Raw genomic sequence first — 17,302 nt, 5'->3', positions numbered from 1 at the left:
CACACCGCTCTCTCACTCTGTCTCACACACGTACACATGCACACACACACACCTTGACTCCCTCACACTCTGTCTCTTACAAACACACACATACATAAATGTATACAAACATATTTACAAAGACACACGTGTGTATGCGCGCGCGTGCGTGTTTGTAAGAGACAGAGTGCGAGTGAGTCAAGAGCTGTGTTGTCATATGCATACATCCAAAGATGTATGTATATTTATGCATGTACGTATACATGACAACAAACCTCTCTCTCTCACTCACACTCTGTCGCTTACAAACACACACATACATAAATGTATACAAACATATTTACATAGACTCACGTGTGTATGCGAACGCGCGTGCGTGGTGGGTTCCACAATCGCCATTTATTTCAATTACTCTTGTGAGGATATTCACGTAAATCATTTTTTTCATTTAATCCCCATTTTAATTTTCCTAAATGTTTTCAAGTACCAATGAGGCTTTTTGGCACATCTTCAATTTTCCCCATTCATGAGAGGCGCCCAGCCATCTTTCATCTGAGAGTCCATCTACAGAACGTCCTCTCAAATTTCTATACAGCATATTTTGCCTTTTTTTCTTCAAGTATATAAGCAACAATTTCATTCCCGAGCAACGCCGGGTGCCTCTGCTAGTACTACATACACACCGCTCTCTCACTCTGTCTCACACACATATACACACACACATACATCCAAAAATGATGGATGCATATGACAACACACCCCTTGACTCACTCACACTCTGTCTCTTACAAACACACACATACATAAATATATACAAACATATTTACAAAGACACACGTGTGTATGCGCGTGCATTCTGTGTGTGTGTGCGAGAGAGAGAGAGAAAGACAGACAGACAGACAGACAGACATACACAGAGACAGAGAGAGACATAGCCAGTGAAGGGGTGTGTCGACAGTTATAAGCATATATATAAATAGTCATACATTTCTTGTACGTATGTGAGAGAGAGAGAGAGAGTCACATGAAACATCTCTCTGTCTGTCTGTCTGTCTCTCTCTCTCTCTCTCTCTCTCACGCACACACACACGTGCAGATATACACACAGAAAAGATGTATGCATATGTATTTATGTATGTACGTAGACATCACAACACACCCCTTCACTCACACATATACAGAAACACACACGTGCCAAAAAAAAACAATAATGGAAAATTTATTTACGGAAATTAAGGAAGTGTGCGAGTTCAGAACGAAATCAAACCTGGAGTGTGTGAATGAGAGAGAGAGAGAGAGAATATATGAGATGATCATGGAACGCCCAAAAATCGTATAAATAAAAGCACGTTAAAAACTATCCTGTACGGAATATTGAAATTTATGAACTTCGTAAATATGTGTTTCAGTAATTGATCGTAGTAGAGAGTGAGAGACGTCGCCGTTTTTTCACGTCCGTACAGGAAGTTGACATTGAGAAACCTTTTTCAAGAAATTAATTTTAAATATAAAGCAATATTATTTATTTTTAGAGATAAAAAATATCAAATGTAGAGCCTAAGATTTATCCGAAGTCAAATTATTTATGTATCACAAGTATAGAAGTAAATAGTGAAGCTGTTTTCACGTGAAAAGCGATTACACACGCACCTCTGTTTTATATATAGTATAGATAAATAATACGTATACATAACACGTACAATGTAAAACATACATTTATTCTAATAAAATACAAATATATCTAATCCGAGTTAAAAATATAACGTAAAATATGTATTTTTTTTATAATAGAATACAAAAGGCCTAATCACAGTTAAAATAAAGCGACTAAAAATTCAAAAGACCAGTCCTACTAGACAAATATAAATAATATGAAGATCAAATAAAATAATTGTCCAACGACTAAAATATTTTATCATGAAAAAAGTATTTAAAAAGATATATATATTTTAAATGGTCTTTTACTTCCCTCAACAGGTACAAGTTTATAGTAAGGCCGTCGTCCACAGGCAAAATGCAAGTGCATCCCGAAAAAAATTGTCACTCCTCACAAAAACTTTCAAAAGTTCATATAAATACACCGGTCAAACGAAACACACACAAGTATCTATGACCATTTCAGTAGTTCACCACCGTAGTTCATTTACATCAAGGTGCAATCCGGCAATGACCCCTTCATCAGGATAATATTACATTCACATCGAGATTTTTCTTTATTACCCACGAGGGGCCAACATGGAGAGGACAGTACATTATGATTTGGGGGTCAGATACATCGAATGAAAAGACAGAAACATGCTTTTAAGAATTTGTTACAATGAAATCGATAAGTCGGATGATAAGACTAACCGGAAGACATTACAGATGGAGTGGTAAGATGGCTTTAGCACGGACCCCACAAGCCTCGCCTCGCCACTGATAACTGAGATAAATCCTGCGTCGTGTTCATGAGGTTACATTCACTCGCAACATTCGTGCTACATTCTTCCATCGACTCTCAAACGTTTTTGTATTCAGGCATTTCCTCTCTAGCTCTATTTTCCTTTTTGAGTTGGAAGGTGAAATAGTTCACCAGCGCAGAGCCAGAGATGAAGGTGCCCAAACTTGACTCTTTAAACCTCGTTCTCCTAATTACCTGCTTCCCAATTGCTACCACGGTGAGAAAACAAATCTTACCTCCTTTCGAGAGGAAATCCGGTGGGTCAATTTTTACTAGCTGTACTCTTCCTGTACCTCACAACAGTTTTTTCCCCTTATACCCACACATCCGACACCTCCGAACGTTGTACAATTTCGTGCGGAACAGTCTCTCTGTCCCGCCTGCATCTTGGACAAGTCGGATGGTCGGAGGATCGGAGCCACCATGCCTTACGTGTTTGTTCGCAACAGGTAAAGCTCCTCGGTAACATTACCATGCCACAGACTTCTGAAAGTTATCCAGAGTCTTCGGCTCGAACGTACGTCGGAGCAGACTGGCCAGCTGATTATCATCGAGACCTAGGTTTTCCCCTAAGGTATTATCACTTTTGGCCTCTATGAATCCTCTATAAAAGGATGCGGTGGAACCCCCACCCCAGGCATTGCCCGAGCGACGGAATACCAGGAGTCTCTTGCGACACTCCGTATACCATGTACCCATCTTCGATCTTCGATTCAATCAGGTTTCCTATCCACCGAAACTAGTGAACTTGGGGAACATCTGTTCCGCCAGCGGAGACCACACCCGTTCACCATCCAGGTAGAGTCAAATATGCCTCAACCTCAGCCAAGGGACCCCAAGTCCACCCTTTAACGGTTGTTGGCAGCAAACAGAGCGTCTCACAAGCGGTTTCGAGCACTTCCACAAAAAGCCGAAGAGCTGTTTTTCCAGCTTGGTCAACCACGAATCAGGGCAAGGAACGACGGTCAAGCGGTAAGTGATGACCGATGCGATGAACACATTGGCTACCTCCGCCCTCTCTTTCAAGGATAGCCACAGCCAAGGCCAGGTCTTGACTATGTGGGTTACCCTGCTCGATACCTCGGCCCAGTTCTTCTGTATTTGGAGGTCTGGTCCAAACCAAACTCCTAGCAACTTAATCGGAATCTCCGTCCAGCGCCCCACGACGCTATCTGGAGGCATCGACCTGCTTCTCCATGTGCCGAACTGCAAGCCGACTGACTTTTTACGATTAACTGTTGCTCCTACCACCGTCTCGATAACCTCTATGGCCTTTCCTACTGTTTGTAGGTTGTCCATTTCAGTTACGATGATGGTGATGTCGTTCGCATAAGCTGAAACCGTCTTTCCACAACTTGGCTGCCTCGGGATGCCGCCTAATTATCACAGTAATGGCTCAAGAGCCATCACATACAAAATTGGGGAGAGCGGACACCCTTGACGAACTGAGCGTTTCATGTTGAACGGCTTCCATAAGAAGCCGTTCACTCGAACTACCGAGTCGTGAAAACCAAGACTCAGGCAGAACTGCGCCAGAATGGAGACCAGGTAGCGATAGTCTACCCTATCAAACGCTTTACATTTGTCTAAATAGACCAGTGCCCCACCTTTGCCAGTATCATTATTAAACACTTTTAAAGTGTACCGTGTAAGATGGAGATTATCCTTGATCGTTCTGCCAGGAACGGCACATGTCAGACCGTCCGTGACACGCGCCAATCTTTTCGATAACAGTTTGGCCAAAATCTCCAACTCTGCATTCAGCAGAGTGATGGGCCGAAAATTATCAACGGAATCCCCTTTCTTTGGGTCCTTTCTGACAAGCGTCACCACTCCCCGGCGTGCACATCTGGGAATATTCCCGTTCTGCTGCCAGTTCGCGTAGACATTTGCCAGCAGGTGACCGAACAAGTCTGGCATACTCTTATAGAACTCGTAGGGAAACCACCCAGTCCTGGCCCCTTACCCGCGCTGCAGTCCGCTATCGCTCCAATTACTTCCTCATGTGTGATCGTCTCTTCACAGCGCTCCGCGTCCCGCCCCGATAAGTGTGGCAGCCCGGCAAGTAAGTCCGTTAGGTCCCTCCTTCTATCCGGCCCGCCGCCTTCACAGAAAAGCTGGGCGAAATGTTCCTGAAAAGCCTCACACATCTCCTAGTGTTCGTTTATCAACTTACCTTGGTTCGTCAAATATCGAACTGTAGCATCATTTCCATGTTGGGCTTCCACCACTCGGGCCCATCCTGCAGCTTTGATTCCCTCACAACCCATAGCACGAAATCTAGCCCTGGCAATGCAACCCATGTGTTTGGCTTCGAGGTGCTGGTTTAATACCAATCTGTTGGCCGTCAATTGAGTCGCAGTTCTCATTGTTTCGTCTAATTCCTTAACTAAAACAGATTCCCTCCTACTCTCTCTAGCCACTAAACTTATGCTATGTCTAACAGACACAAACTTAATGGCTCGCTTGAGGGCATACCACCATTTATTGTTAATAATGGTACCGGTTACTGCCCTCTGAATCAACAACCTAATCCGATCTCTGGGATCTATTTTAAAACGGGGGCATCAGTATTCATTTATGTTTTATGTAATGTTTTTGGTACCGAAAGACTTTCAAACTTCGTATACTTATCTATTTTGTGTTATAGAACAGAAAAAAAAAATTTGTATTGGAATTTATTTCATGTAAAAAATTGTCTTATTTCGATAATTTCTACTAATCACTGACGTCTATTCAGTTGAAAACAGTTAGCGCTGTAGCGGTGTATATCGTATTAATCCCCTAACCCTAACTAGACTGTTAACCGTAAGCGTAACCGTAACTCTAACCCTAAAACTAACCCTAACTCTAGAATCCGAACTCTAAAATTGTTACACACACAGATACGCACAGCGTAATTTATTATATAAACAATATATGCGTATAAATTACGATTAAACCGGAAGAAATATGTCACAGGGAATAACATTTTTATGACCGCCCAGCAGTAACTCTATTCAGCTGAATAGACGTCAGTGATTGGTTGAAATTACAGAAATACGACAACTTTAATATGGAATAACTTGCGATGTACATTCTTTTGTTAAGAAGACTAAGAGTAAAATATGTTTTATATGACACATTCTACCAGTGTCCCAAGTTTCAAAGTGTTTCGTTAGTGTTTCGTTAAGAAAATACTGGTGCCCCCGTTTTAAAATAGATCGGATCTCTGTACTCCTCAATCACCAAAAGGGACGTATTAAGTTTCCAGTAGCCGAATGCTCTTTTATATCGCTTATCTATGTCATGCCTACATGTGATCGTTTTATGAATCCTGTAGCTGATTAGATAAAACTATGGACACTTAGCTAAGTTTCTATCTACTTTTCTAATAAGCACTCTATCTATGTATGACCTGGTAGATTCGTCGCTATTTGACCAAGTCCACATTGGCGCGTTCGGAAATTCCAAACTAAAAGTATCCGCTAGCTCAAAGCGGCTTAGCAGTTCCAGGAAGCAAAAATTACCTTTTCTATCAGTTTTCTAGTCAAGATAATCTACGCGTGCCTCGAAAATTGTGTTAAAGTCTCCTAGCACAACTAAAGGATCTGCCTTACCGAGGAACCTCTCCAGATTCCGAACGGCTGTGGTGCATGAATTGCAACCAGACTGAAAATTTTACCATGGCTGACCAGCAAACTTCTGGATCTGAAAAAAAAAACTTTTTGTCAGAGACCCCGTCTATTTTTAATAGCCCCACCCACCACCCTAGAAGGACAGCCTGGAGAGAAAACAAACTCTCGTAGCCATTCAACAGTGGGAGCAGATCTCTTGGCCCTCCTAACCGGATCTCTGTAGCAACAATATCATGTAAATCCCGCAACCTGACGTCATTAAGTAAGCCACATTGCTTCCGGCCTGACATCAGGCTATGCACATTTAAACAACCTACATGAATGTTTGACATTACTTACCTCCGCATCAATGGTTCGGGGTTCCTTCTTTCTCTTTTTCTTTCTCCTTTCGCGGGCTCGTGGTGCATTTGGAAGTAGGTCCTCGTAAATGTAAGGAGAAATATCCATTCTGAGAGGGCCTAAGTCGTGAACGAATTCAGACTTGATCCGTCCGTAATCCTTCCGGCCTATGCTGTAGATTAGAAAGTCCTTTGATGTTGTTTATTTTACTCGTTTGGCTGATGAAATAGCTGCCAAACGGTTTATTAGTCTATTGATCGATGTCTTGATGGCCATGTACGTGTTTTCTGTTTCTTTGTCGTTTTTCTTTTTAAAGTTTCGTTTTTTCTATTATTATTATTATTTTTTTTTGGAAACAGTCAACTACCCCTCCTCTCTATCCTTCTCTTCACTCGCTTCTGTGGATCTTGGTGTTGACACTACTTTCGGTGTTGATACTGGTGTTTCGTTTGTTGTTTCTTCTAATTCTTCTTGTTCTTGTTGTTCTTTTTCTTTGGGTTTACATTCCGACTTGTTGTGGCCCTTTAACTCGCAGTTAAAGCATCTTCGTTTTCTTCCTTCAACAAATCTTTCTTCTCCGCCTACATTTATGATTTCTGCAATTTCTGCAAATGTTGTGACTTCTGCTTGAATTAATAGTCAAGCATTGTCCCTTCCAGTTCTCGTCTTTTTCCACAGAGGCCTGGAGTATAGTTATTTTGTCCTCCAGGCCCATCGTGATAGGAGCTACTAAACAGGTGGCATCAACTTCTGGGGGAATATTGTTTATCCTCGCCTTTGACGTTCTTCTTCCCATATATACGGGAAGAAGAACCACATCCTCCGTTCTGAGGGTCTCCGAGGAGTACTTTTTGGCTGCTTCCTCTGACCCAAACCTCACTTCGAACGTTCCAAATCAAATTTTTTGCTACGGTTAATGTATGTAATCTCAGGCCAGATAGGTTTAAGGCATTTTTCTTCTGTCTTGTATATCCTGTTTTCCCCAATGTTGTACGTTTTATATATGATTCTCCACTTATTAATTGTGTCGGTTGTTTCTTCTGTGGTGGCCACTTGAATTTCCGACGCCTCTTTTTTTTTCAATATTGCCATGTAACTTTGGAGATTACTTCGTACCGTGTTTAACTGTGTTTCTTTCCTTCCTGCTACCTCGGCGAACTTTTTTGGCGACACTGCCGGTGATCTTTTTTCCAGATGAATATTTAGTTCTCTCAGCGTAACTGCCAGTGAAATTCTTTCTTCCCCTGCTTCAGACGCAGGTGAGTACTTAATTGGTGAAAGCAAAGAAGGTTCCATTCTTTTTTCCATAAAATTGGCTTAAAATCCACAAGATATAATAGCAATAAATACCCCGCAGGAGGGAATTTCAAGTAGCTTTCACAAAAGCAATTAACAGTTCTTTTTAACAAGACAATAACAACTCACCACAGTACTTCAATCAAACAAAACACAAAGAAAAAGCAAAACGTACAAACAACAGGTGTTGATAGGATTAAGCTTACTTCCACAAGGATGAAAACCAATGATTACAAACGGGGGCCACTTCAGTAAATCTATTTAAGGTTTTCGGCCCAAAAGACCTTAGGATAGCAAGGGATTCCCTTACACACGATAAACACTTACTCATATTTACTCTGAAGTAATGGACTCTCGATATAATCGACCATACCAGAGAATACCTATTATTATTCTTAAGGTCGTGCAAATGAGATGCGAGGGTTGTAGAGCTGTAATATATTTCGTTTGAAAAGAAGCTCATATGGACCCTATATCTGGCTTTAAAATTCACCGTACTACCTATATAAAACTTATTTAAATTGTCCTCATCCTTAACGACACATTATTTTAACTCTGATTAGACCTTTTGTATTCTATTATTTAAATATATATATATACATTTTATGCTATATTTTTAACTCGGATTAAATATATTTGTATTTTATTAGAATAAATGTATTTTTTACATTGTATGTTTTATGTATAAGTATTATATATATTATATGTTTTCTTATGTGTCTGTGGACCATGGTGTAATTTTTATATATGATTGATTGTTTGAGGGGTGTTGTTATGTTTTTATTCTGTCACTAATGCTTATATATATATATATATATATATATATATTCTGTCACAAATGTATTTTTATCCTTGGCTCATTTATATCTTGGCACTTCTTTTGCAGTCCTATAAAAACTTTTTTTGTTTCTTAATAAGAGACAAATAGTATTAGTGTTATAAATATATATATACCTGCAAAAATATGTGACACTTATTCGGTAGCCATGATAAAACTCCGAGTTTCGGATGCCGGGCAGGGAACCCACACCAACATCACTTCAGTTATTCGGTCATTGAAAATTCCTGTAAAAAATTACCGTTAAACAAAGGGAAATTACTGTGTGGTTGAACGTTATTAAGACAACAGAGCTATAGAACGCTAAGTAAGGGGAGGGAGTAAAGGTAAGTGTGTAGAGATGTCTATAGTATATACATTTACCCCCTCACCTTAATTAGCATTCTATAGCTCGTCTGTCTTAATACCGGTCAACCACACAGTGATTTCCCTTTGTTTAACGGTCATTTTTACAGAAAATTTCATTGGCCGGAAAACTGAAGAAATGTTGGCGTGGGTTCCCACCCCGGTATCCGATACTCGGAGTTTTATCATGGCTACCGAATAAGTGTCACATATTTTAGCAAATAAATTTCTCTATTTACATAATATCGAGGTTTCTTTGTTTCTTTTGTTGTCCTTTCTATCAATATATATATATATATATATATATGTATATATTTAATTAGAAAATGAAGAAAACCTAGATTAACCAGCACATTCGATAGGACTACATTTTAAAGCATATTTCTTGATACGATGCGCACCATTTCCCGGGGTTAACACAGGTAACGGACACAGATAATATATACGGACAGTTTATCCCTTAGTCGAATACTACAACAGTTAACTCTCTCTCTGTCTCTCTCTCTCTGTAGTATGTAGCTTGCCTACCAACCACATGGTTCCGGGTTCATTCCCACTGCGTGGCATCTTGGGCAAGTGTCTTCTACTATAGCCTCGGGCCGACCAAAGCCTTGTGAGTGGATTTGGTAGATGGAAACTGAAAGAAGCCCGTCGTATATATATATATATATATATATATATATATATATATGGGTGTGTGTGTGTGTGTGTGTGTGTGTGTGTGTGTTTGTTTGCGTGTCTGTGTTTGTCCCCCATCATCGCTTGACAACCGTGCTGGTATGTTTACGTCCCCGTAAATTAGTGGTTCAGCAAAACGAGACCGATAGAATAAGTATTAGGCTTCCAAAGAATAAATCCTGGGGTCGATTTGCTCGACTAAAGGCGGTGCTCCAGCATGGCCACAGTCAAATGACTGAAACAAGTAAAAGATTAAAAGAGTAAAAGATATATATATATATATATATATATGTGTGTGTGTGTGTGTGTATGTGTGTGTGTGTGTGTGTGTGTGTGTATGTGTGTGTGTGTTCATATATGAAAGGCAGGATGTGTGTGTGAGTACGTGAACGTAAGTGATGCGCGTCAACAAATTAGTACGCATGTCGCTCCAATTTTGGGAGGACATTCGTCATGAACCTCGCTGTATTTTCGTCAACTTATTTTTCACAGAGGCACCAGCGAATAGCATTAAAAATAAATTTTCGCCCAAAACTTTTAGCAATTTTCAAGTCGGAGAAATCACCATTGTTTACTAGTAGGAGATATGTCCCCTTCCAGCGACGAGTAAGTTTTTGTTAAGACTTTTTTTTTCCATCGACGAAAAAGGTGTTTTGTTGATATACGGGCAACAGACACACACACACATGGACACGTATGCATACAAAAAACATGTGTGCAATAGGTGTACGTACGTGTGTGTATATGTGTGTTGCCCATCTACATACACAAACACACACACACATATATATATACATACATATATATATATATATATATATATATATATATATATATATATATATATATATATGCTTAAGACTTAGGTCTGATCTGAACATAACCGCTTCTGACACAGAGGGTCGGGAACCCTTTTGGGCAATCTATTTTCCTTGCTGGAAGGGTTCCCAACCCATGAGCATAAGGTGGGGGGGGTAGATGATGGGGTGGTGTTTTGAAAGGGCTGATATGTGCAACCTGATTACCTCTGCCGAACAAGCTCGCAACCTATGCGCTCCCGTCGCGACAATGATTCTGCAGAACTCGGTTGGGAGTGAAAACCAACTTTAAAGTATAAATATAGATGTTTTTGAATCAGGAATATTGTTTTCGGTTAAGTTCTATTTGGGATGAACAATTTATAAACTGATTCCTTACCGGATTTTCCATTTAATCAGGTTAAACACATCGATAAACTGATTTCTTATAGGATTTCCCAATAAAATTGGCTACGCCCCATTTTCAACCATAACTTTTACCAGTTTTGATGCATTTTTTGAAACTTCATGCCAGCATTACTGAAGACTAATGGAATCTTTGAATGCTTTAAGTTCTCCAAAAACGAAAAAAAAATATCGATGAGTGGAAAAAAATCAATAAACCGATTCCTTATGGGATTATCCAATCAAGTTATCCGCAACACATTTTAAGCCAAATATTTACCAATTTCAACGGATTTGGCCCAAATTTTACGTCGATGTTACTTATTTTGGTTTGAAATAAAGAGCTTGATTAGCTTAATAATTTTAACTTAACCCCGGGCAAAGTCGGGCTATACTGCTAGTAAGTAATATCCGTAGCTAATTTAACATAGCTATCCGTTTGAGCGGACTCTACAGAGATTTTTTTCAACCCCCAAGAAGACATCTCCTCTAGTCGATTAACGCGGCACAGCTGCATCCCATAAAATACCAAATAGGGGTTTGCTCACCTACCAACTCCTAGCGACGGGAACAATCAACCAGTCATGGTTTTGGGATATTTCTGCCAGTCCTCCGTACTGGACGCCTCTTCTGCTAGAGATGTATATTTTTATGACGATAAAGTGTATTGAATAAAGAAGGGACATAACAGTACAATACAAAAAAAAAGAGAAAACATGTTATTATGAGTTCCAATGAGCCTCACATTTTAAAAATTGATGATAAATATACAATATGTTGACTATTTTTATTTCAAGGAGAGGATACACTCGGCAGCCTGAAAAGCCCAGCTGCTATCCTTTCTTTTCCAATACTGATTAAGGCGGGTTACTAGCCCCCACCTTTCTCATCACAGCCTTCCATCTTTTCTCGAACATACTTCACGACAGGATTCTCCACTCCAGCCCTGTCTTGCGTTTCAGATGGTATCTGAAGTAAAGTAGCAAATCAGGGCTGGAGATGGAGGATCCCGTCACAAATCATTGCATTTTAGTCCTCTGTACACACTCTTTCAACACTGCAACTCTACAGAGAAGACATGCCTCACCATCATTTGAGAGTCCAGTTGGCGGTACAATCTTTATTGTGGACTCAGCCGAAAGCCATACTACCCGAGTTTCGACAACACGTGTTCTAAGGAAATTATCAAGCTGGACAGCTCCCGTTATTGTATAAAACCGTGCTGGACGGTATACTTGTCCGGCCCACATCTTGGACACATCGTTTGCACTGACATTCCGTGACTGGATGACTTCTCACGAACAGGTAAATCGTTCCTATAAAACTGCCAGGCTAGGGATGTTTGGTAATTATCCAAATATCCTGGCCTGAACGATTTTTGAAACAAGTTGGCAAGTTGGTTCTCATCGAACCCCAAAGACCCTCCTAGGACGTAGTTGTTTTTAGTCGCTACCAACTCTTTCTACCAAAGCGAGGTGTTATTCCTACTGCCGGCCTTAGCCGTCTTGTGGATATGCACAATTGCCTGTCGACACTCCTTTTGTCATTACGTCTTTTAATAAAACCGGTTTGAGTGGGTTGACAGCTTATGGTTAGGTAAGGTCATAAATATTGTCATATGTATCCCTTTTCCTCGGGGAGGGAAACGAAGACATTGGGAGCAGTCAATGGATATAAAGTAACTGTCTATAAAATAGGTTATGTTAGGGATGACTTTAAATCATTATGTTAATTTCCAGTTAAAACGGCAAGACGCTACGTAACTAAGTTCTTAATACAGAGGACAGTTTATTTGGTTGGTACTATTGGTGATTGTTTATAAACAATATTGTAGTATTAAAAAAATAAATTGAAAATTTTCAAAAATGGTATCATAACCAAAATAGGTAAAATGTGTGTATATATAAATTATACACCTTTAAAAGGAAAATTAAATAGAATCCAGCAGTAGACTATTAAACAGACACCATAACCTTCATGTTGAAGAGTTCGGTTTTAGGGAAGGTTTTCGGTGCCTTATTTTGGTCCAACAACTGCGAAGAAGGTTTTTTTTTTTATTATTGTACAGAACCCGACTTTCATCGCATGTTACATTACTGTTGAGAAATGGATTGGTGGTCTGTTTACAGAGAATAAGCGACGAGCAAACTTCATATCTGCGCATTTTCTGATTTTCATTCAAATCGTGTAGTACCCATTTGTCGAACTGTTTTCATTTTCCAATCACAGGCAAATTGTTGCAAGCAGTTTTCTGACTAACTTGAAGTTGTTTTGCTAGTGGTTCTACGTGGATCTTTCTGAAAGACGGTCTTTCATTGACCGTCATCGATGACAGATGGGCTTCCACTACGCTCACGAGCTACAGGTCTCAGTTCTCCACTGATGCATCTTTTGGTAGGTTCGAATGTTTCTCAAATCTTTGAACTCTTCGGATTTTCGATTTCGTCAGGAGTGTATTCATCACCTTATTCTTCACATTTTACTTATTCAAGACAATCTAGTATAACATTCTCCACAACAAGTGAGCGGGGATGATCTGGAATGTCAAACCCACGTGCAAAATGCCGTATGCCTGAGGGAATAGTATGATGCATTATCTTATGTTTAAATGTTTGCACTGCACCCATTAACTTTAGTCATGCAGAAATAACAAACGTCAACAGGGTTACTCGGCTCCTGTCACGCAATTGGTATTCTCCAAACGGAATTTTGTTTATCTTACCGGGATTCCAGAGTGTCAGCCCCTCCACAGAATTACGACATACTTTATGTGGAGCCCAAGATTTGTCTGAATCACCGTGTTTAACGCCAAAATAAGCAAAATATAGATTTTTTACAAGATTAATTATCTTTGTCTCTGCTGAATGACAACATACCTGCCTCAAATGTAGCAGAATATGTCTACATTTTTCACGCATTTATGTCTATATGCACACATTTTCAATAGAATTTATACGTAAATATCACCAACGACTGACCACTGGAACTACAAAAAACAACCCTAAAGCATCAGTTAGCAATCGGGTACACATCTTTTCATGGTCACATCGTCTGTCAGAGTTGCCAGCGAATGTTTAATAAACTTTATATTGACTGCTTCCTTAACTCTACTAATATAAGGTCAGCATTGTTTTATAGCAATCTACCTTGTCAAGCAAAATAAATCAGATCATCACTCTCATTTGATTCTCTGATACCATGATTCAGAAAAAGCAAGGCTTTATTACAGAAAAACTAGAAGTGATTGAGAAAAAAACTAATAGCAGACTTGCAATCAGCGTCAAATAATTTTTGAAAAGCATATGTAGACATTGAAACATAGGAAATCTTGCAGAGTTGTGCTATTAGACAGTTAACGAAATATTTTGCGCTCAAGCATTCTCATCAGACCCTAAATTTGTTCTTTTCTACTCTCGGCAGAAGGCACGGCATTTTTGCGGAGCCAGTCGATTAGATCGACCCCAGTAAGCAACTGGTATTTAACTTATCGACCTCGAAAGGATAAAAGGCATAGTCGACCTCGGCGTAATTTGAACTCAGAACGTAAAGACAGACGAAATACTGCTAAGTATTTCGCCCGGCGTGCTAGCGTTTCTGCCAGTCCACTGCCTGAAACCCTAAATTTGTTATAGTCGATTTATACAATTTCCAACAAACTGAGACGGAGTTGCATTGTACGATATTTATACCATTAAGTATCTGTCTATCAATATAATGCAGTTGTAAGAGAATGTTGATAGTTGACGTGTCAAATTACCATCTTGGATTTAGTATAAACTTACTAATGGACAGCGCCTGATATCTAGAATTAGCAAATCTTAATTTATGCAAATTCTTACAGTCCTAATGATACCGTCGCTCATTCTCGTGCTGAACATCCACAAGCCTGTTGCAAGTAGGAAAAAGATAAGGTGATAATGATTAGATGCTTAATTAAAAGTAAAACAATTTTAAGAAACACTGCGACACACATGCATTATGATTCTTTTTGATAACTATAAATGGTAATCATCAATGGACATGTGTAACTTTCTTATTATTCAATCTGGAGTAAAGACGACAATTCTATGCAATGAATCTTATGAATATCATGTCAATAGTCTGCACTTTCTACTGCACTGCACGATATGCAATATACCTTCAACAATATGTTGAAGGGAGAAAGAATAACTAAATTTAAAACATACGGAAAGGAGGTGGAAGATTCATATCTCCAGTATTAACAAGGAACGTCTATTCCAACTTCCTAATATCTGAAACTACAAGCATACATTTGTATACAACGTATATAAATAATTCAGCCATTTGAAAGAGGGAAATCTACTGTATATTTATTTGTCTGTGGGCTATATTCTTCTGTACCCCTTCACCCAAAGTATCGAGATAGACTAGCACAATTCTGTGTCCATGGCATTCAATCGTTTAAGTTCTTTCAACATCTACGTCTGTGCCAAGAACGCTCACCCAATGGTGTTGTGTGTACTATATCTAGACAAGTTATCTGCCTCGGACATGCACAATTCCAATTAAAAACCTGTATAAAAATATTCTGCAAAATCATCGAACACTGGTGTCACTTGGAAATAGTTCCACTACTTTGTGCACGTTAGCTTTGGAAAAGTTTGTAGAAGAGCATCGGTCGGAGTCCCACTAAATGTGTTTTGTTATACTAAGTCAAGACTTCCCCAACTCCTGCAGCATCTTACACCCACACTACCTGAAATTTTATATCCTATGGGTATAGTAGGAACGCGAAATATTTGATGCTACTTCGTATGTAGTTACTGCATATAAGTATTCGACAATTGCTTCTACCTGGTGGATTGTAAGCTCAAATTCTTGATCTATCTCCGTTAGACGAAACGCTGCAACTTCCAAGAACTTTTAGCTAGCATCTATCAAATAATATTCTTTGTTTATAGTACAAGATGTGTTTATAAAATAATGGTAAATGAGTTTTAGTAACATTAAATAAAACAATCAGGGATATGTGATGCATGAACTGAACAATATTGCATGTGGCTTTTTTATTGTGGTTGAAAGTGTTGTTGGACAAACAATCTACTTTATATTATAACCAAATTACTCCTATCACATTGCTGTAGTAAATTTTGTTTTACCAAAATTCCCATAGTCTATATTGATAAAAGAGAAATTAGAGTAGCTCAGTCTACTTTTGTACTACATTGATATATTTTTTGAATCAGGATAATCTCGAGATTTAAAATCTGTCATTGATTTAGTTTTTGAACCTCCAGCATTGGGATAGGATTTAAATGCTTTTATGTTTGGTATTCGTAGGAATCAAACTGAGTGTCAGAAATTTCAAAACATAGTACAAGAGTTACGTTCCTTAGTTTCAAGTCTTATTCGGGAATTTAGTGGTTTTCTTATATTTTATAGTCATCAGATAGCTCTGGGGCATTGCCTTGAATAATTTTAATCGAATGAATCGACACCAGTTATCCAGTTATCAAACGAGTGAGATACAAACACAGACAAAAAGGCACAATATATATATATATATATATATATATATATATATATATATATATATATATATATATATATATATATATATATATATATATATATATATATATATATATATATATATATATATGTATGTATGTGTATGTGAGTGTATGTAGGTATATATATATATATATCTACACCTTCTATCAACATTTTAAAAGAACTACAAATATTTGTGAACTTACCAATAAATGCTTCATTACCACTCCCTTTAGTTTTGGACCGCGGGCCCAGTTATCTCTCCGGAGGAATTTAGCTTTAAAATAGGCACGTAATACGGCTTTTAAGCTAATTCACGATAATTTGGTGCACGTACATATTGTTTTTTAATTACTGCCTGCTAGATACAGCTTCATTTGATTTACATCACTTACACAATGTGGTTACTAAAGCATATATAAATATATTTGAGGGAGAAAAGCTATTGAAGCATTAAACATATATCATAGTGATACAATTTCAGTTTTAAGTACCGAATATCTTTAGCGCGATGATCGTTTCGGCTTACAATGCAGTCTGTCTTCCCTGTCATTTGTATCCTCTAGTCTAATCATTTGTACATGTATTCTTTGGACAAAGGGATGTTTCAGTCTCACCAGTGAAATATAATTTCTAGATGAGGCTGCTTTTGCCGTATACTAGATTGCTTGTTTTGTTGTTCATCTTTGCATTTATTTTCGTGAGAGTATCCGCTTTAAAATTATAGATTGGATCTATTTACCAAATATTTGAAATTGTTGTTACATATTCTACACATATACATACAAACTCGCACGCACGCACACGCAGACACACACCTGTGTGTGTTGTGTTTGTGTGCATGCATGCGTGTATGTGTGTGCGTGTGTTTTTATGTATGTGTATGTGAGTGTATAAAATTACCAATGTTTTACAATTGTAAATACACTGTAAAAAATATTTGTCGAGTGCAAAAGTGAGTTAAATTGACAGATATATATTTTTTAGTATTTAGATTGTTTACAAAAATTTCAAGAGAATGACAATGCGCTTTCATTTTGAGTTCGTCTCTCTG

The sequence above is a fragment of the Octopus bimaculoides genome, chromosome 1 (genome assembly GCF_046866305.1).
Source record: "Octopus bimaculoides isolate indiv1 chromosome 1, ASM4686630v1, whole genome shotgun sequence".
Lineage (NCBI taxonomy): Eukaryota > Metazoa > Mollusca > Cephalopoda > Octopoda > Octopodidae > Octopus > Octopus bimaculoides.
Note: the sequence above shows the minus strand (reverse complement) of the source record.